At 38.7% G+C, this 23,587-nt stretch overlaps 1 protein-coding gene across 3 annotated transcripts in view; it reads right to left on the reverse strand.

The window, feature by feature from the left end:
- MPPED2 (metallophosphoesterase domain containing 2) overlaps window positions 1-23,587 on the reverse strand; it is a 105,836-nt gene that overhangs the window by 69,433 nt on the left and 12,816 nt on the right. The gene's annotated exons all lie outside the window — the stretch shown is intronic.

Below are 23,587 nucleotides of genomic sequence, written 5' to 3' on the forward strand. Positions count from 1 at the left end.
GATACATTTGTTAATTTGATCTTATCAACTACTTGATATCAAGCCAGCATAGAAGTTTGGTTCTGACTTGCTTTATTTTGTGTTTATTAAATTTAAGCAGAACAGAGAAAAGTAACAGAAAAGAGAAATGCTTGATGCATACTTACTGGCTAGAAATTCTAATTTGTAACAGAATAACTTCAAATACAAAAGGAAACCCATTGCCTACTTTGGAATAGCATTTTTTTTTTTCTTCCAGAGTTACCATAATTTGATTTGCTCAACTTTACTCAACTTTTGAATAACACAGCATCTGGATTAACATCACAGAAAACCCCATCCCAACTACATAAAACTTCAACCCATTCTGATGATGTGCCACTTTGATCATGGTTAGAAGCTTAGCTTCAGCTAAAAATTTTGAGGTATGTATGTCAGAATAATAGTCCACTTACATCTCAAATCATCAGAGCAGTGAAATCAAGCTCTATATATTTTAAAGCACCCAAAATAATCCTGTTCTAATACTTAGTGGGACAATATGGCAGAGTTGACATTCAAAAATCAGTGCCTAAAAGTAAAAAGAAAATTAAACAGATTTTATTGGGTTCGTTCTCCACACTGAATGCAAAACAACTAGTACACAGACCTGTGAATCTGTTTTTCTTAAATCCCCATAGTTGTAATGAGATGTATGATCAGTAATAGAAAATAAAACACAAATCCTAAGAAAATACAGACTTTTGAAGTACCCCTTCATTTACTGAGCTGTATTTACTCTTTTTAGTAAACTAAAATCAGTATTTAGTATTTACAATGCACTGAAATGTGTGAAAACTTCCACCAGTGTCTTTGAAGTCAGCTCCCTACACAGGCGAGAAAGACCAAAAGCATCTTCAACCAGGGAGCAACTTAGCTCCCTACACTGAGTTTATAGCAGTTCAAGAAATCAGACTCCATATAGATATGTCCTGGTCTGCAATGAAAAATCATCCATGTGAACATACTTACTAGCAAGATTTTACTCAGTCTTTTAGATTTGACAAAATGTTTACTAACAGCTAAAATTGGGAGGTAGAGATATTCTTTGTTAGACGGCATTTCCTACACAGCAGAATTATTTATAATTAAATTGTGTTTACCACAAATGTACCACATTTGGTTGCCATGTTTCACTGAATAACTTGCAAAATTCAGGCTCTACAAGATGATGTTTAATTTGGTCTTTACTTTTAACAACAAATTCCACTGCAGGATGGACGGGATGGGAAGGGGCAGTTGGACAGATAACATTTTTTGTTTTGGTGTTGCATCTCCCATGCTACCCAAAGCACCAGGTACAACTGGTTACCACTACAGAGACCCATTCAAAAAATCCTGAACTCTGACAACGTATTCCTTCTTCTCTGCTAGGGTCAGAAATTAGTAAGGTTATTATTACAGAGGAAAATTAATTCACCGATTGAGGTGACACTGGCAAACTGGGCAGAAGTGTAACTACAGGCCGCAGTGCTTTTGTATCTGGCATCTTCCTCCCAATCACTGAAGGTAAGCTGAGGCTTTTCTAATAATGTCACATGGTAAACACGGAGGTCTCTGAATCAACATGCCCACACTTCCAAGTATGTTTCCTCCAGACAGTATGAAAAATGAACACTAACTTTCCTCAGTACCACATACCTCATTCAGATCGTCTCTGCTTGTGCTACGAGCAGCACTGCCTGCCTCTGGGAAGTCCAATTTAGTTCATACAAAGCAGCTATGATTTTGCTATTCTCTGCAGTTTGTTTCCAAACAAAACCTGCTTTGCTTTAGGCAATCCCTATTAGAATATGACACCAAAATCTGGTTTAGGATTTTTCTATTCATGGCTTACTTACAGAAAATTGTATAAATTAAATTCATTAAGTTCCTGACCTTTCTTTCTCCTCTTTACAAACACTATGATGTTGCCAAGTAACCTTTTTCTCTACATCTTAGCTTAATTTCTTCTCTTATTCACTATTGCTTGCCTAGTAAGCATTCGAAAGTGAGATACTGAAGGTTATTGTGTTCAGCCCATCAACTTATCTTACTCTAAATAGTCCTTCAACAGAAACTTAATAAAAGTGGTGTTATTGCTAGTCCTAAAGGCTTGAGTTTTCTTTTCATCCACAGCTACAGCATGGCACAACGTCATGCAAGATTCTTCTTTTTCTCTGCGTCATGAGAGGATTGGCCTTTGGACCTGAGAGATCAGTGATCACAGTGAACAAGGCAGTACCCTGTCACACTGCTCACAAGCAGGCTTCCACCTGGGCTGAGAACATCCTCCCTTCTGGTGGTCTGCTCACCTCATGACCCAACATCTGGAGATTACAGACTGGCATTTCTAAAAGCTCTGCATCAGTTATGCATCTGACCCTTGCTGCAATTCAACAGGAGATAAAATAATTAATTCAGCCCTGCCCATCACCAGGTCTCTGAGAATCAGAGTACATACCTAAGAAACTTAACATATTCTCTACCATTTGCGTCAAACACCATGCATCCAGCTAACTTTGACACTATCCATCATCCCCCATACTTTATTTTTCTAGCATTCTTGAGCTGGCAGAAAAACTTTACAGATTATTTGATCACTGAATTTGGAAAAGCATGCTCATGGAAAGAGGCAGTAAATGTTACTCCAGAATAATTGAAATGTGCATCCATTAGGATTAATATGGCAATCAGGAAAGATGCAGTCAGTGTTATTCCAGAATAACCTAAATGTTCATCCACTAGGATTAATACAGCAATCATAAACGGAAAACAACAAAATAGTAAGGTATCAAAATGAATTAGGGTGGGTTTTTTTTGCCTTCGGTTAGTAAACAATTTTGGGAATCTAACTTCCTTCACAGACAGCTGTTAATAGGGACGTACCTATCCTAAGATCTTTTGCACCTTAGAAAATCAGGCACTTAGGTGTTTTTTCCAAAAGTTTATGTAAGACCCAGAATGTAATCCCATAAGGCAGTTGAGCAATGACTGCTTGCTAAGATCATGACAGTAATGTAAGATCTGTCACATTTAATGCACTTATGACAAGGTTTTAGAAATCAGAAGGGACAATATAATCTTCATGCTCTTCTATAAGGACTTTGTTTATTGGTAATTACTTTGGCTTTACCAAACTGTCCTTACCACCAGTTGTTTTCATTTAGAGTAAGAGTCCCTAGATACACACCTCAGACTGAGAGCTCCTCACACATTGCTGCAACTGAATCAAACACCACCACAAACCAGGCTGCAATATGGTATGCTCAGCTCTCAGTGAACAGTGTCTTCCTGCAAAGCCACAATCACCACAGCACTTCCAAGGCATTGGGGCCGTGTTGGTAAGCAAGCTGAGCACTGGCCCTTGCCCTGCCATGCATGCCCATGGTGGCTCACATGTGGTGCTGGCTGAGCTGCTGGTACACGCATGCTGCTCCTGGGGGCTGCAGGGACTTGGGAGCTGTACACTGTCCTCATCCATCAGACAGCAGATTTTCTCATGGCTTTACAATTTAAAAGCAGAGATTAAGTAAATACACAACAATGAAGTTGTCAAGGGGATTTTGACAACGAGGTACGAGGGCTGAATTCAGCAGCTCACAGAGGAGGAAAACACTGGGCCCTTCACATGCAGAGGACTTGATTTAGGATGTCATGCCATGGAACAGACACATTGGCTGCATATTTCAGCCCAACCTTATCCTAGTTAATCATAATGATGTCTTATAAATCAGCAGCATTAAAAAGTACCTTAGAGACAGAATGAACAGTGCAGCCCTCCTGGAGATGGAGATGCAGGCAAAATTACACTGGGATCCCATTTTGAAAAATTTAGACACAAGCACCTTTTTTTTTTTTCTGAAAGAAGTAAGTTTTGATAGGAAAGGATAATTCTGCATGGGTGAGTTCGAATGCTGAAAACACAAGGCTGAGGTGGAGTTAGCTGGTCCCTAGGAAGGCCTGTGCTTAGGGAGCTGAACCCACATGCCTTTTCACTTCCCTCCTCTCTTGGATTTTGAGATATGTAGGCCCCAAATCCCCTCTTACAGACCAATTCCCAAGAAATCAATTCATCCATGAAGACAGTCTAAAAATCTTAAACATTAAGCCAGGAAGAATTTCCAGTTCCTAATGTTGAATAAATCATTCAGATGAATGCAGCACCTATGCTGGACAAAACATTTACAGATGTTGAAAATCCCTCCCCCTGCCCAAAACCCTACTAGACAAACCAGCACTATAACTGCTTACAGTCCACTACTTTGTAAGCTGGTTCTGTTGGCTTTGCTACAGGCCAACAAGTCAGCAGTCAGCACAGAAGATCACATTTTACTCTTTCCCAGGCTCACGAGATGCACCAATAGTCTTGTGACACACGGGCCCACATCCTTCCTAGACTGTGCCACATCATGTGCTTTCTTTTCATCTCTTAATCATTTCTCTATTTCATTCTGTGACTGAATTTGTGGTTGTTTGGGTTTTTTTCCATTTAAATTAGTATTCATTATAGAGCAATTTAAGCAGACTCCAAGTCTTGTGTACCACATAAATCTGTGTGTGTTGTTGCACTTTACTGTTTTGGGAGTCATCTAGAGACATTCTATCTAGTAACTATATTAAAAACACATCCATATTAATAGCTTTAAAAAACCCACCTACTCATACTTGCTGCGAATAGCCAGTTTTATTTACAGTTTAGCTTTCTCTTGCAAAATCTTCATATGCTTCCTGCTACACCTATTTTCAAAATTTATAAACCAAGTACTTTTTTCAAAAAGCCAGTTAGCTCGGTGTATTTATTATATGTTTAAAATACAAACATTTTCTGCAAAAACACTTTTAAAAGCTTGCTTCTAAGCGCTGTTAGTTTGCCCTCCTCACCTAAGGCAAGAGAAGATAATTTTGACGCAACTGGAAAACAAGAGCAATAACTGTTCTACATTTTCAGCTTTTTCTTTCTTAGAGTTCATATCTGTGCATCTAAAAATGCTCCCCGTGGCATGGGAAGTTCAGGAGAAGAATGGGAACTCCTGTGAAAACTCCCTGCTATAGTACTTAAAAGTATTTGTTACTGTAGTCAAATCTTAAAGCTTTGCTATATTGTGATATTTTTCAATTTCTCTTAGAGACAGTCCCAAGTTCTGAAACTGGGTGATCATGTGAGACCTGTGGCCTAATTATTTTTGTCAAAATGTATCAATAAGTCTCTCAATTGAAGAAAAATGCATTAAATGCATCTGGGTGCCCTGCAGACATTCAAGACACTGAATAAAAATAAAATGTGTGTTCTTATTAAAAAAAAAAAATTAGTAGTCAAGTAGTCACCACTTTGTAACCTGAATTTTAAAATTCAAACAAAACAGGCCTTTTATTAATATTTTTTAAGCTCTAGTGACTACTGTATAAAACAGTTTGGCAGATTAACTTCTCAGTATTTATAACTGATCTTCTGATTTTGAAAGGGAAGCTACAAAAACTTCAAGGAAGGGGACAAGGCAGGTTATCTGAACCTGTTGTACCCTCCAATGAAAGGTGGACTGAGAATTCCTACAGCTTAAATTCAGCACATTGTGTAGATATCCAGACATCTGCCATAAAAATACATACATGCATGTCAACAGAGCTGATTTGGTGATAGGATACAGACTGAACAAAGCCACATACTCATTTCCCCTAAATAAACACAATGAAAGTCAAAATATAGCATTGGTTTAGTTGGCTGCTGTCAGCCATTAACTGATTAAATCATACATATTAGTGCTTTTGTTAATCTGACTCCATCTTCCAGTACGGTCACACACCAAGAAAATATCTGGCTTCTTCTCCAACTAAAAAGAAACGATAAAAATACCTTTTAACACTCTCACTGGTAGATCTTGTTTGTACAAGCACATGTACCTAAGAACAGACTACCTCAAATTAGCTCGAAAGCCACACTTCTGGAAACCTCTGTGTATATGTGCGACCCATCAAAACCTTAGAGAGTTCTCTGTAACACAGAACTCTGATATTTATTTCAGAAATAGCATTAATTGTGTCTCAGTGCAATGTGGAAAAAAAAATTACATTTAGAAACCCACAGGAGGATTCAATGCACCACTCAGCAACTTACTGCTAACTTTTCCAACAATTATTGCTGCAGGGAAATGATGGATCTTTTTATTACAGGTTTTGGAGCTGTTTTATTTCCAGGGAGATTTATGAGATTAAACAGAAAAGACCTATATTATCCACTGTCATCATTTGGGCAAACTTAAGAAAACCTTCCTTTTTAAGGAATTTATAATAACGCATCTTCACAGCCCGAAATAAATCTGAACTAATTAAGAGTCCAAACTTGGTTAATCCCAGATTCTGGTCAATAATAAAACCAAAAAGAGGTAAAATCCAGACTTTCTATGGTGTTCTTTGGGGGCAGTAGTCAGCTGGTCTTATTTCTGAAGTATCTAACCTTCTTTGGCATTAACAGGAATTCAGAAACTGAACTGCTTGAGCACGTGAGAAAATCCTGTTAATCATCCATCTGCAAACAAATTTTCTTTTTAGTCAATGCAAAACCTTCTAAAATTTGGGTGCAAGTAGCCTTCCAAAGGTTAGAGAACCAAAACAGAATGAAAAACAGTATGAACACCAGGAACAAACATCACTCTGAAGCCCAGGCAAAAGTGCCTCCTTTAAATAAAATAGTAAATTGTCATTTTACACTGGTATGGTTTCAATTAAAAGTCGTTAAGAACCACTTTTCCCACATTCTTTTGTTGTTGTTGTGGGACTGCTATAAATTATGCCTCCCTCCACCCCAAAAGAACTCATTTGCTGACAAAACTGCTCCTAGTATGAAGGTATGTCAGTAAGTTCTCAACACCGAAGGCAGATTTTTATTTCCCTACTATAAGGTATATAAAAAACTCATTAAATATACTTAGAGTATAATCTGGAATCCGAAGCCCCAAAGAGAAATTAATTTAGATCCAACTCTAATTTAAGGACAATGAGATTTGAAAAAGTCACATTTTTGTATCACTGCAAGACTGAGGCTAAATTAATGGGTGGTATCCCTCCAATTATTTCAATTGCATGAGTCATAAAATGGGGTGGACTTACTTCTAGGGTGGAAACCACAAAGAAGGCTTTAGCCCTTGCTTCAATAGTAAAACAGCTTTTTAAATTGTAATGCAAAAATACCCATTCCAAAACAAATACAAGTAGATCTCCAAGAGAGATTAAATTTAATTTGTTTCGCTCTGACTTGACACATCAAAAAAGCCATCCTTCTCAAAAATTAGGATAACTTTGGTCAGAAGGACAAAGGTAGAGAAGTAATGAGATGATTTATAATCACAAGGTTGTATCAAAACAAGCATTGCATATGCATATATTGCAGCATATACTCCCATTTTGGATGCCTATTTGTATTAAGAATCAAATCTGGAATGTCCTAAAATGTATAGAATTTCTAAGCATAGCTCAGTACTTTTTCTTGGAGATGATAAATTCAGCAAATAGACAATAACTCTTAATTTAATAGGGCAACCAGACAAGCTGACTTGAAGGCACATTATTATCTTTTAGAATTTGCTACCAAACCTAAAATCCGTCTTCATGTTCCAGAAACATGCTCAGACACCCCACAGGACTGAGCTTAAAGTGTTCGTTGAGAAACATCTGAGGTTGGTTCTGATTCTTTTTTTTCCCCCACAATATATATTTGGTCTTAAGCACAGTAACTACTTGAAATTTAACTGACTTGCTGCCCAGGAAATACAAATGTTCTTCTTTAATCCACAAGTTAAGTATACAGTGCAAGTAAGAAACTCTGCACTTAGCCTTCTCAATCATTTTACTTTCTGACCTGAAGATACCTGCATCCTGAATACCTCCCTCTCCAGGGATGAGATGCAGTTCAACCTCCATGTAAACAAAGTGTTAGCCCTCTCCTAAACAAAGTGCTAATCATGAGACTCTCTACTGCTCTGCCTTACAATTTGACTTCCACAGGAGGGGTGGAACCGAGTCCAAAAAACCTGTTCAAAGGAAGGACAATTTGTGTTGGGTAAATGCCACCAGTTCCCATTTTTAAGTTATTAAGGGCATAGAGTGCCACCAACATGCCTATGAAATTGTCACTGATTTTAGTAAGAGTCAGCAAACGGAGCCGAACATACAATACAAATAAACTTCCTAGTATTCATGCAACATGAGGTACTAGTTTAAGGAAGTAAATTGGCAAACACCGTATGGTACCTACAAAATCCATTTGTGGGTCTGAACCAGCATAAAAATCTGTCTCCATTAGGTTGAGTATTCTCTCCTGCATCTAAGCTCTAACAATCTTTTGCAAGACATTAGTAATAAAATGCTTCCCATCAAAATCCAGGTATCTAGCATTATTTTCCTGCTAAGTAAAACTCTTCCTAATAGCTACACTGTCTTAAAAGGCTTTTTGCCATTCAGTCTCATGTATATAAATTATTTCAGCCCTTGTCAAAGGTTTCAGCCTCTAGCTCTTCTTAAGGTTTAAGTTTTCTGAAAGGAAGATGATAAAATACAGACTGCAATTTAACTCTCCTAAATTTAAGTCCTTATTCTTAATAGGAATAAAGAAGGGAGATTAACTTGCTTCTACGGACACCAAAATACAGGTCCCTACTCAGCATCCAGGTTACCAAAAAGCTCAGTACTACATTTAAATGGTTGACTGAAATTACGTAAGTGTTCATGTAACAGAGTCACACAGCTGGTCTAATATTTCTATACTCCTAGAAATTCCATTGCCACAAATTTTGATGCCAGTCATTGTAATCACAACTTGAATTCTAGATTTAGACTGGTGATAAATCTGAATTAGTCTCAGCGTGTATAGAAAAAATAGATGATTTATTGGTATAATTTCCTTTGAAGTAGGGGAAAAAGAAAATGTCAGAACCGAGTTCTGCTCTTAGACAGGCTCTCAGCCCTGCACAGTTGCTTTGCTGGAGACACGAGAAACATAAAAGACGATTTTGGGCATCAAATTCTGCTGGGTAGAATTTTGCACTTTTATCTTTCTATGCTTTATCTTTCAAATGCAATTGTCTTCATTACAGCTAACTGTCTCCCTGACATACATGTCTAACATGAAACCCAGTCACAGATGGAACTGGATTCAATCACCAAAATGCTGCAGTTCCTCAGTGACTGGCTTGGAGAGGGCTGCAGTCTGCTGCACCGTAGATACTGAAAGCAGGTTCTTTCATTTGGAAAAAAAATGGTGCCAACTACATTCCCAGCTAAAAAGATTATATCAGATTGCCTTCTTGCTCTATTCCCTCTCTCCAGTATTAAACAACTTATGACAAGGAAACTGGAGGTCGAATAGTATACATCAAGATACAAACATTAGTTTGAGGGAGAAAAAGCTAACTATAGGGGACGAAGAAATAAAATCTCATGTCTACACTAGCAGAACACTGCATGAACGCAGCTTCATGCAGTGTTCATGTAGCTGCAGATTCTCCTTAGAAATGCACAATTCATTCTGACTTACTTTATTCCCCCCTTTATTTCCTTTTTCACATCTAGCCCATTATTTGGTGTTCTCATAGACGTTCTCCTAAACAATCAGTAGTTACATGCTAGAGGCTGCTGAACTCAGCACCAATGCCTTCTTATAAAAAATAAAATATATTATGGATAAAAACCAGCACCAAATACTTCTGTGGCACCATCACTATGGCTTGCCTATGGCTTTTATTTGACACATATCTCATTTGGACATGAGGAGAAACAGTGCTCCATACACAATCAGGAGGTTTTATCAACAATGTAGTTAATAGTCAGAGGTTTTGTGGGCAACCACAAAGCTATAGGTTATCTAGGAACATTTTTGTTTTGCTCATACTTCAGTCATAAAAATTAATGACTTAGAAGTCCTCAGTGGGAGTATCTGGGACATGGACGTTTATCACAATTGTAACCAACTTCTGCAGTTAGCAATTATTCTAATTCTGTTTCCAAAGATATATCCCCCAAAATTAAATCAATCAAATGAACTATAGTCAGGATAGAAATCTACCTCAGGGATACTTCTAAAAAACTCAATTAAACATGCGTTTATTTTTGCTATTATGCCAGTAACAAAAGCAGGGAAAAAGAGGGAAGAAAAACAAAATAGTTTTTATTTCAGTATTATCTACAAGTCAATTCCAAAGACAAGGTGAAACCCCTCAATATGCAGCTTCCATATGTGAATAGTAGTAAGGTGTTACCATGTACGATTCGGAGGTTGTTGTTAATTGCACAAACCTACTTAGTAATCACTTAATATGCAACAGAACACAAGACCCTGAAAGCTCTGAAAAACTAGCTGCTTTTCAAACCCACATATTGCACACTATCAAAATTCTGGCTCACTTGGCAGATGTAGAAGTGCACTGCAGAAAGTAATTTCCATGGTGCATACAAAAAGCAAATACTTGGAAGCTTTGAAATTTAGATAAATAATATTGTCATGAAAATCTCCAGGAAGGAGGGAAACAAGCTGCACCACATCATGTTTTACGATTCAAAATGAGATGTGGGCAACGTAATTTCATTTATGTGACTCCGTTACAAGCAATGCAAATGCAATCTCACTAATTACACTTCAAAACAAAAGAGGGAATTTCATTACTTCAACCAACGCATTAGATATGTAAAAATTATGAAACATCCTATCTGCACAAGAACAAACAGAAACTAACATCTCACATTTAGATGGGAATAACCAACGTGGGTGAAATTCATCTTATTGTGGTAGGTGCTGGTAAGGCATAAACTGAATAATGCAACATTTAAGCTCACACAGTCAGTGGTACAGGTCTCATGCACAGAGATGAATTCCACCAAACTTATAATTAATAAAGATGGAAATAATAGCTCAGATCTCCCAAACCACAAGTTAAAAACAAAAAGAAAAAAAACAAAACACAAAAACCTCAAGCCTCCAAACAACAACAACAAACCGTAACCCCACACCTTTTTTTAATGCAAAAGAATCTTTTTCATTGCTCCTATTTATGTTCAGTTTCTTGAAGCTTGAGAATATGAAGAGGTTACTCTGAAATAAGACAGGCTGTGTGAATTAGAAGTACTTCAGATTTTCCAATATGACTCCCAGGGAGTCTATTTATTAGGCACAGGCCTATTTTCTGATTTAGCTTAAGCACTTTTCCTAGAGAATATGAGTGTTCACACGAAGAGGAATTCCAGAATACCAGCTGCAGAACAGCCTTTTCTGTAGGACCTATTTGAATCAGTTTCCAAATATTGGATATAAACTTAAGTCTTGGTTTTCATCTTCATACTCCTCTTAGTACTTAACAGGAAAAGAAAGCTAAATGTTTTTAATATGTATTCTGATAATAAAAACTTAAGGAAAGCTTCAGCTACTTTAAAGTTCACAGTAACACTGACAAACTGGCAAAACCAGAATACATAAATACATGGAATATCATGGTGTACTCATCCTCAGCTATCCTAACTTGGGTGGGTTGTTTGTTTTTTTTAACAATCAAAACCATTTTTGCCTTTACTAAGAATACATGTAAAATTGCACCCACCTACTCATCCACAGTAATCTTTCCCAGTCTGCAAATGAAGTACCATTTCTCTTCCCTGTCATTATGGAGCAGGAAAACATACCTTCCAGGAACAGACTACAAGAGAATTCCACAAAAGCTCTGCAAAGCTATGAGGAATTGCAAATTTAACAATTAAAAAAAAAGTTTGTCAGTGTTTTCAGCAAAAAATCATTTCTAAACATTCTGTAAAAGTCAGTGACTAAAACTTACCCACATCTTTGACAGGCTTGTATCTACCAGTGTGTTTTCTAAGTAAGGAAACAGGTTAACTGTGCAAGTTGCTCAAGGAGACAAGAAAACCCCAACCCCACAACGCTAAAAACAGGGGAAAAGCTATCTTAACCATTTCTTCCTTTACATCTGGATCCATTTGTTTTTTAGTTTTCTCTACATTTCAGCATTTTGGCATTGCCACTGAAATTTCCAGTTGGACAGGATGAAGGGCTTGTGCTCATGCTTACTGAAGTCAATCAATAAAGTCAAAGTTCACAGTGACCATAATGCTACAGGAATGTGAGCTAAGAGAAACTCTTTTGTTCACATCAATACTTAAACAGCTATCTATATTCAAAAAAATTAGCAGTTAAGATTCTCAGTTATTTGATTAAAGTGACTAATTTCCTGCAACCTTTCTTCTTCCTTCCTCCAAACTTTTTGGCAATCAAGAAGACTTACAGACTGTTGCATAACAAATACTGCCCTTAAGGGCAAAATGGGCAAGATGCTGCAGTCTGTTCTAGAAATCCCTTTTGCCATCGATTATTCCACCTAGTTCTACTCTACTGGTTTACTTTGGCCTATAAAATCCTAAGCCCCTTCAAGCGCTGCGGACTATGAAGAGTGGCAACTAACTTTACCCCTAAAGGGCAAAAACAAGCTCCTTCTAGAATGAAGAGGCTCTGGTCAGTCTGCCTTCTGGAAAACCAACCGCTCTATAGCTTTCCACAAGAACGGCTTTGTCTGCAAATTGCTGTAGAAATGGTTAAAAAATGGCAATCATGCTCAGAGGCTTTCCAGCAGCAACTACTTTTGCATAAGAAACCATCTCTAGCACTTACTTTTTTTCCACTGGCATTACCTCTAGTAACAAGGATCACATCTATTGATCTCCCTGTCAAATAGCGTTAGATTTTTTTACATAATTATCATCTTTAACTGAAGAGAACATCACGCAGTTCCAAAGAGCCATGCTCATCTCGCCCACACAAATGACTTTTTCTTGTCTGAAACATCACAATCTCTCCAAAGACCATTTCTCACCAAAGTAATTCCTTGCTGTTCCTATGATTTGATACCTGTGTACCCTGTGCAGTGCGTCACTAAGACAGCAGCAAACACAACTTAGTTTAACAAGCACAGGTGTGTATTTTTGGTAAACCAGCTAATGAAAAGGGCTGACAACCACCTGCACGTAGATCAGTGATATTCTCTGCATCATGATTCTCTTATTTATTACGTGCTCTCCCTCTATGCACACACACACATCAAACATGATCCAGTAAAGTCGCTCTGCCCTTGACCTTTGCTAAATAACCATGCCCAGATAATACCCTGAATTACAGACTTGCCATGGAACTATTTCTCAGTGTGAGGCAACCTGCCAGGCATACGCACTATCAGCCCCAAGACCCCAGTCAGCAGGGGTATGCCTGGCTGTGCTCAACTCAGACAAGCCAACTATCCAAAAGGAATCTAACATCACTGGAATTTAACAAGGTCTCTGTCTGACTCATGGCACGTGCCACTCACTTTTTAGTTCTCAGCCTGATGGCAAAAATGCAATTCCAATCCAAGCGTGATGGGTACGTGCTTGTATGTGGAGGGACAACTGCAGTATGGTACAAAGGGAATTCAGCCCAGGGACGTTAAGTATGGCCTGCCACCAGTTTGACAAGATGTGAGAGCTGAACAAGGATAATACAATGTGCAGCTGCTTTTATATTTTGAAGTGCGTCCAGGGAAATGCTGTTGACTGTAAACTCTGCTGTGATTTTTCACACCACTAAGCAAAACAGTGGAAAACTGTTAACCATGAAGACCTGTTGCCTTCTTTATTTTCCCTGGCCTTTGAAGCTCTCTCTCATGTAGGTCCCACCAAGCTCTGACTCATAGGAGATAACTACTTGTATCAGGAAGCCTAGCAAGATGATTTCCTTTACCACCCTTACCATTCACAAATCTGGCAAAGACCACTATTTTTGCAGGCTAACAATGTAAAATGCACAAGCAGACTCAGTCCTCCTTAAGAGTCAGAGTGTAAAAGGTAAGTCATGAACCATTTCATGGGTACTTCCCAGGAAAAAGGAAAAAAAGGCCCTCTTCCTCTCCCACTAATACAGACCCTATACTGGGAGCCTATAGAGAGGTGGCTGGTCACATCCCCTCAAACGCTTCTCACTTCCATGTATGTGTTCAGTCAAACCTCTTCCCATTCCTGTTTCCAGTGCAGCTGCACTTAAGTGTCTTGAGCCACTACCACCTAGACCTAGATCTACTGTTCTCCTTGGACTGGCCCTGACAGCTGTGTGGCCCCTCCACAAGCCAATTCAGCTCACCAGTGCAAGCATAAGCGAAGCAACAGGAGCACTGGAACAGGAGTGAAGGCAGCAGACTGCTCCTTTCAGCAGAAGCCACATGTTGAATCAACAAAGCAATTTTCCTAAACATTATGTATTGGGCTTTTTTTCTTCCTATCAAGACAAAAATAAGATCTTCGTCTAAAGAAATTTTCTCTATTTCTGGACACAGTCTGATCTTGCCTTGTATGTTTGACTTATAGATGGCTCCTTTTGTTAGAGACAGTACTAGGCTTGGATGGGAAATGGGACTTCCTAAACTGACAAATTAAATGCAAACAAAACAAATGAAGAAAAAAAGAAAAACAACTCAATTTAATATACTGAGATAACAAGAGCCCTGTCTGGACTTTCTTTATGGTGCTCAGGGGCTGTATTTCACAACCTTCTTCACACTGTTCTTTCCCAGCATCTCAGTCCTAACCCTCTGTGGTTTTTGCTACTCCATTTTTTTTTGTAATTTAATTGAACAAATTGTATCCTTACATATTCTCGTGTATTTATTTATACTTTAAAAGCAGAAAGCAACCATGCTGTATATTAAGAACAGAGTTATGCTCTGCTCAGTTTTACAGACTTTGCTTTTTTTCGTTATTGTTTTCCTACAACCACTTCATTCTTTTCCTGAGGGACACACCGACACGAATGCCACATTAACTGCCAACTCCATGAGAAGAGCATTTCAATCACCCATTATAACTAAGAATCAGATCTCTGAAGTCCAATGGCCAGACACTGTTCCATGCCCTTCCAGTAACCCTGCAGCATGGCTATCACTGCCACTTCTTATCTTATCGCCCTTTCAAACAGTGCCTGCTATGGTCAGACAAAGAGCCAGACCTAAACAATGACATTAAATGAAGACTTCCTCCACACACAGAAGTCTTGAACTTCTAATGAAACTGATCACTCCTTAGCAAGATAACAAACGACATCAGGGTTCCACAGGCTTTAAAATCCAAGTTAAGAGCATGCCAACAGGAACCAAGCCTCCAGAGAGTGGCAAAGCTATTACTGCATGAAAACATCCTCTCTGGGAAACAGGTAAGCACCAAATATATCTAAACGTACATACATACACACATATGTGGAAACAAATATGCACCATGTGGGTTTTTTAATTCCTTCAATTCTTAATCACAGGGAAAAAAATAATTAAATTCTCCTCTGTTACACCTGGTGACTAGACAAATAATTTAAAGGTGGCTTTTTGGCTCATTAGATTTTAAAAGGCAGCTGAAGTGGCTGGGAGTTGTCCTGAAAAAATAAATCAACATTTTTTTTAATTTCATTAAAATTCAGACAGCTCTGCACAAGTAAGTGATGTTGAAGATTATTTCTGCAATGTTTTTATAGCAGTAAAACACTGGATAGGTATGAGCAAAACAAAAAAATAAACCCAGGAAGAAGCAAGCCTTTTGCTTCCATGGTTTTTCTCCTTCTGGCTACTTGCTGTCAAGAGTATACATTTTTTTACCAGCATAATGTGCATCCTCATTAGGTGGGTCTGTTAACATGATTATCATTAATCATCTGTTACCATAATTAAAATTAGGACTATGCTAGCAAACTTCACTAAAATAGGTATGACCTCTGTTCCAACTAACTGGCCTTTCTTTCAGGGGAGCTACAGGTAGGAGCCCTAAATGAGGACTAAGGGTTTCCAAGGAGAGAACAACATCCTATTCAAGGCTTCACATAACAAAGACCATTCTTCATTCATCCCAATCCATCAGCACGGTCTTAACTGAGACCATGGTGACTACCTGCAGCTCCCCAGAGGCCTCAGTACCAGGAAGGTCCAGAGATGCTCTCCTACAGTTCAAAGCAGGGTACTTCTTGTCCATCCTTGCACTGAGCACTACCTTGTATCATCATCACTTGTTGCAGCAACACCAGCAGGACAGTTGGCAGCTCAGCACTCTCTATGCTTTAAAGCACTACTCTGACCCTGCAGAAAGTCAGAGCTGAAATTCCCACTGCTCCTCACAGGTGCGTTCAGGCCCCCTTCAGGAGGGTAGGAATTATCTCAAGATTATTCTTCTAGCTTTGAACAATGGTGGGGAATTCTTTATGCCTTGTTTGGAAATTACACATTAATTAATTAATTAGTTAGTTAATTCTAGCTTTCCAACTCACCTACACACCTAAACCATCTGACACAAGACACAAACCCATAACTTGGTAGCTACCTCTCGTGAAGCACTTTCTGCAATCAAACTGCAAAGTCAGCCATACATTAAGCTACATAGTTTCTTTCTCTCACACTTCGTGGTCTATTCTGAATCCCAATCATGTTACACGAACAATGTGTGGGAGAACAGAACAGTGGTGCACAGGACTGAGGGCTATTCCAGGTGGAAGTACCACCACCTTAAAAAAAAAAAAAAAAGGAGCAGAAAAAGCCCTCAGAAAACCATGCCTTCACACATTCATTGTCGCTGTGAATTTAACAAGCTGTGGCTTAAACCAGCTCTCCAGCCACAGTGTATGTTACAAGGGGTGACAGTTTGAGCAGCCTAAAGCAGCCCCAGGTTGCAGGTCTTTGTGAAACCACAGTGCAAACCAGATTGACCCCTCCTTCAGGAGTTTAACATCACATCTGAAGGCAGTGGTGAACCTTACCTAGGTATGCAAGTGAATGCTTTTCTAGCTTGGCTTCATCAGTGACTAAGCTGTATAAAAAAGTTTAGAAATAACACAAAGAAAAAAGAAAATTTAGAAAGTAGTTTGCCTTTTTTAGCAACACAGATTAGTTGAAGAAAATTCCACAGCATCTGTTCTAGAAGGATAACTAAGACAAACTCAAAAATCTCGATTCCACTGAGACTTGTGACAAAACTTCCATATTAAGAGGTTGCACTTCATATTTTAAAACATTTCTCCAGCAACAATTATAAACTGGCCTTTCAAATGTATATATGGTGGGGTAAGTAGCTCAGTGAAAGCGTGTTATTCAAGTTCTGCCCTCTTATTATTTTCATAAAAACATTTAGGTCAAGTGCTGCTGAGCAGCATCACAGAAAGCTCCTTCAATATTCACTGCAAGAGGGTCAGGACCAGCCCCTTTCTTACTAAATTCGGGGAGCAGAAGAATGGGAAAGTAAACAAGTCAATACAGGGAGTTGCATATATGCTATTCCTCTGTAGAAACATAAGTACTGTAAAACCTTACAAGTCCTTTATTGTGTCACTACTAACAGCTAATATAACAGGAAATTTTAAGTCAAATAGTGTATTAGCCAAAACAACACCAATAAACGAGAAAATTGCCAGGGTTAGCATAAAATGAAACACACTAATGAAACACAGTTTGCTCATACCATGTGCAGTCTAGAATCATGCATAATGTAACAGTGCAACTGCTAACAGCAGGCTCACAGAAGATAATTTACACTTGTTTTTATGGACATGAGGAACTGATCTTTGAAGTTGTCCCTAATGAGATTCTGCTTGGCCCTAACAGCATCCTGAGAGAATGTGCTGGTTTTCTTCCCTGCATCCGGTGCATATTTATAATGCCAAATCCAGACCTACTTATATTGCACATGTGGACTGGTGTCCCCCCATGCCATTGCAAAGTCAGATCCTCACAGTGGGGGAAATACCTATGAAAATGTCTCAATTTGCCTTCAAATCTGTTTTGTAATAACCCATACCACCTTTACTAATTACTAAAAGATACACGGGGGTTAATTAATAAGGTTTCTTTTTACTTTGTAGAGTTGAGCTCCCAACTTGATTAAACTGCCAGGTCACTGGCAGCTGTATCACACATTGCAGGAGACATGTCCAAAATACAGACATAAAGCTCCTGGGAGAGAACACAAGTGTAGCTGTATAATGTATCAGAAGGCTTTATTTCTAAAACACAGGCAGCAGCATCAGTAAGACAGATAAAACTCAGTTTTTTGCCAGGCCCTATGCAGTCATTGCTTTAATACTGTACCTACCTGTTTTTAAAAGCTCTTTCATTTATGAGCTCTGCAAGAACTATTGAACCAACATCACTAAAATCTCAAGTTGCAACTAACGCAGTAGCCTCAACGCCTCCTACAATGAAGAGATACAGTGGCACAGCTACAGCCAGTTGGCAACAGGTGAAACACATCATGGCCAGACAGAACACACCTCAACTCCACCATGCCCAGAGACCGCAGGGAGTCACATGTGTAGTCATACACCTAAGTAACACAACCCTTCTACAGTACCAGACCAAAAAGTACTGCAAAAGTTAGAAAAGCATTTAAAAACATTTGCTAAATGCCACTTAGTGTAACTTTGGTATCCAAGTACTGGGAGGATTGCTGCTAACCAGTGTCGTTGCCCATGTGGAGCCAGGGTATTGACCAGTGTTTGGCAACAAATTAAATAAGGACCAACTGTAGTTTACCTGAATACTTTGACATGAAACACTGATAGTGAAGAACTGTTATTTATAGCTTAACTAGAGCTAATTTTCATTTAATGTAACATACTGAAGTGCCATCTAAGGCAGCTCAGGAAACATTTTTTTGTGCACCATTCAATTGATCCTTCTGCAGGATAATGGCCTTCAGGAGGGTGCTAATATCAGAATGCTGGAGATGGCAACTCCAGCAGCCATCCATTGTAGCTGATACGTAATATCCTTAAGTTATACCACCAGCGAGTCAACGTTTTAACTCTTTAGTTCTCTGCCTTCTTCTGCTTGAAAAATATAGAGGGGAAAAAAATAATCTATAAATTCCTTGAACATACCTGTCAGCACTGTTCATGCCCTAGGAATGCACAGCATATTGTTTAAGATTAGATGACTCAGGAGATAGGTAGCAGGATACCCAGTTTTTCATTTAAAGCTCATTATCTAATCTGACCCTAAACAAAAAGAAATTCTACCCCTGACAGCTGTTTAGTGCCTTAAAAAAAATCCCACCACGGACTCTGCTTTAGTTCCTATAAAGACATTCATGTAACAAAGACCACCAAGGCAACTGGTGCTCTCTGAAGAAACTCTAGTTTGAACAGAGGCAGAGACTAATCTACCCTTCGAGTTCCACGTGAAATCCCTACAGTTAAGAGACAAGAGTCATTTGTGGTGAACTTATGAGGGAAGCTCCAACAGTAACTACAATAGTTCTGTGTGCATACCTGGTGAAAGAGAATTCGTTCCCAGTGCACTGTCTGACTCTGCTCACAAGCACACTAAGCCCAAAAGAAGAAAAATCATAAAGAATAAAACAGAAAAAGAAGTCTGCCTTTAAAGCTGCCAGGTTCTGGGCACAGCACTGAAAGGCTCCAATGACCCTGCCTCAGTATGTGAACACACAGCCTCTTGGTCAGTGTTGCCAGATTCCCTTGTGAACAACTACAAGTCTGGAAGCTTAAAATCTAAAAAAAGCTTTTGTTAGGGAAATAATAAAGCACATATAAACCTGAAAGACAGACCCCGATACTATTGCTGGAGCAGAAATGTGCCGCGCGTGGCTGCTACGCTTCACGCCAGAGCAAGGCTGCCCTTAAACACAAATGCAGACAGTCACATCGTAACAAATGAACTACAGCTGCAGGTGCAAGGTGTGCTAGGAACTACACTTTAGGCCGACACTTTATCTCTGGTAATTTCTGGGTATTTGAGATCATTTATCCATTTCTCATCTTCCATTTACTCTGTATTAGTCACCTTCAGTACATTTAATTGGACAAGTGTTTGAACCCTAAAGAAACTGCATTGCCTCTTTATAACTGGATATCCAGAAAACTGCCACTTCTTGTACCAAATCTTGTACAGACCACCATAATTTGAACTAATTAATAAAAAAAGCCTCTACCAACTTCCTGTCTCCATACGCTTCTTAACTCTGCACTGAATAAAATAATTCATAAAAGGTCCCTCCTATTCTGTAGAATGATACCTTTAAAACCTTCTAACAGAAATACTGACTGAAAATAATGACCCTTGTGTATCACAGTATTAAATGATGGAATGAACAGACTATTAAGGAAGCCATGTGATCCAAAGTTAATTTTCAACTTAAATTAATATTACTCTTGCCAATCTAGGCTGAAAGCAAGGTTTCTTTACAGGAAAATATGATCTGTATTCATGGTCTCTAAAATGAATGAACCTGAAAAAAAATAAATAAGCCCCCCCCCCCCAACCACAGACAATTTAAATTCCATTAAACAAATACTAGGATTTCCTTTCTCTTCTATCTCAGAAAAACTTAGGGCTCTACTTGCATACATTTTAAAATCAACCTGTTTTCTTGAAGGCATAGAATTTATGGTAATGGATAACTAACAATAAGTGATGAAAACTCCAAGACTTAAAGGTCTTCATTTTGTTGCCAAGATGATGTATCAAGTTCTGAGAGGAACAGTAAGAGCAATCTTCCCATTAATGCAGCAGCACTCTCACAAAGCAGCAATGCAAAGCAGCCAAGCAGAACACCACCAAAGATCACAGTGCAAAAAAGAAGGGGAAACAAAAAAAAAAAATCATACACCACCCCTAGAGGATTATCATTATCATTTTAATTCTCAGAGGGTGTCCAAAACTTGTATTACAGTATTTGATCTGTGCAGCCTCATTATACTGACCTTTCTAGCAGAAAAAGGTAAGAATTTTTGCAAACAATTAAAATACTCTCCAAAAGATCTAAGAAGTGGCAATATGAGTCATAACTCTTCCTTAGTAACTCAAAGAACATGTACTAAGTGGAAACTTTCAAGGTATAGAATAATGATAAGAGAACAAAATTTGTTCTTCCTGTAAACATGTCTTCCTTTCAAAGCTGCAAACATCATTGTTAACAAACAAAAGATGACAGAAAATCAAAGTAATGTCAAGAAAAATACAACCAAAACAAAAACAATTTATTTTAAAATTCTTCAAGTAATTTCAAAGATTGCATCTGAGTCCTATGTAATTTCTTAATGCATAATTATGTATTTATTTAGTTTTCACTTATTCATTCCTTTCTACCAGGAGGAAATGTGAATGCCTGGTTGACTTTAAATTTACAAAATAAACAAACCATAAAGATGAAATTTCCTTCTTCCTTAATATCTGTTCATTATCATAATCTTATATTTACATTGCTAACAACCAGAGAAAAGAAGTCCTTGAAAGAATCGTAGCTTAAAATTGAGGACCCCACTTGATCTGGCATCTCTAAGTGACTGGTCCTGTCCCACTGGAAGCAACAAGAGTGTCACTAATCACTGCACTTAACAAGTACAGGGCAAGGCTCCTATTTATTAAATATGCTGGACCACATAAAATTTTAATTCTGAACAATGATTTGGTCCAGAACCAGTACTTCACCATTCATGGGAACAAAAATAACCGTTTGGCAATTCTCACTGCTGGCCAAAACTGAATGTGGTTTAAGAAACAAAGAAGCCTAGAGTAATTAAACAGTAATGACTTTTTTCTTTGTGCTCCCTATCTAAAAGGAGCATGAGGGAAGATATACTGGACTAGCACCTTTTCCTCCCCATAAACTGATACAATAGCTAAACATTAAGGAGTAATGTGCTGACCCTGATGCTCCCAGTCACTACACTCAATTCCTTATACCAGAGAAATTGTAAACGTGGTAAATAGCAAGTTCCCTGCCTTACAAATACATCAGATAAAGTCCCTCTATCATACTCCTTTTTCCTTTCCTCCCCCATTCTCTCTCCATCTGCTGCCCTCCTGGGAAAGCAGTGCTACACTTAACAGCTCTGTGCTTTTAAGTCTAATGTGCTGGATATAAGTTAATGCCCAGTACAGTAAGTGCACACTCTGCTGTGAGGAAGCCTTCAGTACTGTTTTTTTCCTTGTCAACAACCAGTGGAATCTCCAGAGCCCCAGTGTCAAGCAGTATGCAAGGAAGAGAGGGCTTGGGAACATGAAATCCACAACCTGTGACAAAATTTAAAAAAAAAAAAGTCTTGCATGACACCACACAGCACAATCACTTCAACAACCTTTTGGCAAAAACAGGAGAGAGTTGGGATTTTCTTATTTGTCTCTCCCCTCAACATAACTACTTAAATGTAGAAGATACGCCCCTCATAAAATAGGACATATAGAAACAGGAGCAAGACTTGCCCTGTCCGTGGAGGGCACACAGGTGAACTCCATTGACAGCGTTCTGATCTTCACCCCAGGAGAAAGAAACATGGGCTTGATCCATCAGTTACAAAGAGGATGACCACACCTGGGGCTTATGGGTCGTCTTGCTCTCTGGCCATCCTCTATGTCCCCACCCCAAAAGCTTCAGCAGCTGAATGCAACACTAACACCCCTCCACCAGTGTTTTGTCTCAGCCAACCTTCGTGCAGCAGATCCTGCAGGATATGGATAGCTGATGAGCCAGGAAGAAATTTCCAGGTTTATGGAGGTTAAGACTAAGCTTTATGGTCAACTCTTCAGGAGAGAAATAAAACTACTACAACTTCAGTTACCTGAAGTTTATTATTTGGAATTCAGACTCGTGGTTTTCTGCTCTAATCGCTTGGCACTGCTCTGGGCATGTTACCAGCTTCTGTACACATTACTGGGTACAAGATTATCATATGCTTTCTGCTTGAAAAAGGCATCAAAATAAAAAATGTTAAATGAAGTCTAGCCATATTTATTACAGGAGAGAATTGGTTTGACTTCAGAGTTCTAAATGCACATATGTTTTGGCCACAGCTTCCTGATTTTATAAATAACCACCACACACAATATCACAAAACTTCCCCTGGCCCACATAAAAAAATGAAAGTAAACTGGCAAGACCTGAATTTCCAAATCCCATCAAACAAGAAGCTCTTTGTATCTTCTGAAATATGCTCCAGGAAATATGTGCTGGTATATATGCAGACACACTTAGCTCCTTCCTCTCTCTTTTGCATTACTCTGCAAGTACGCACTACAGAAAGATCAGAAAACCAGTATCAGGCCTTCTGCAAGCAGAAATAACCACAATAAAGTACATGAAACTATAACTGCATATGCCAAGTATGATTCAAACCACTGGAAAAAAGAAGTCATAGCTTCAAGGACCAAAGCTCAAATTCACTGGAATCCTTTCTAGGTCCTTGGAAAAACCTGGCATGAATTAAGACATGAATGATTTTACCATGTAAGAATGAGGGGACTTCCTACCCAACACTGGTGCTCCAACCTTCTCTGCTAGCACTCATCACTTGGTGCTGTGCAGGTAAACCACCCCCTATGGCAAACTTTAACACATCTCCAAGGAAGTAACTTTACAGTTTGCCTGTTTTAAAGAAATCTCCCCACCTCACGGTGCTTCTTCTATGTAAGCACATTTATTTTCTCAAGTTGTGCCACAACATTTTACAGAATTTGAAACCAAAACTCATCAGGTGCTCTTTTGGGAAGGAAACATGGTGGCCCTCCAGTTATACATTTTTCTTAGATAACCA

This window comes from Apus apus, chromosome 5 (genome assembly GCF_020740795.1).
Source record: "Apus apus isolate bApuApu2 chromosome 5, bApuApu2.pri.cur, whole genome shotgun sequence".
NCBI classification, from domain to species: domain Eukaryota; kingdom Metazoa; phylum Chordata; class Aves; order Apodiformes; family Apodidae; genus Apus; species Apus apus.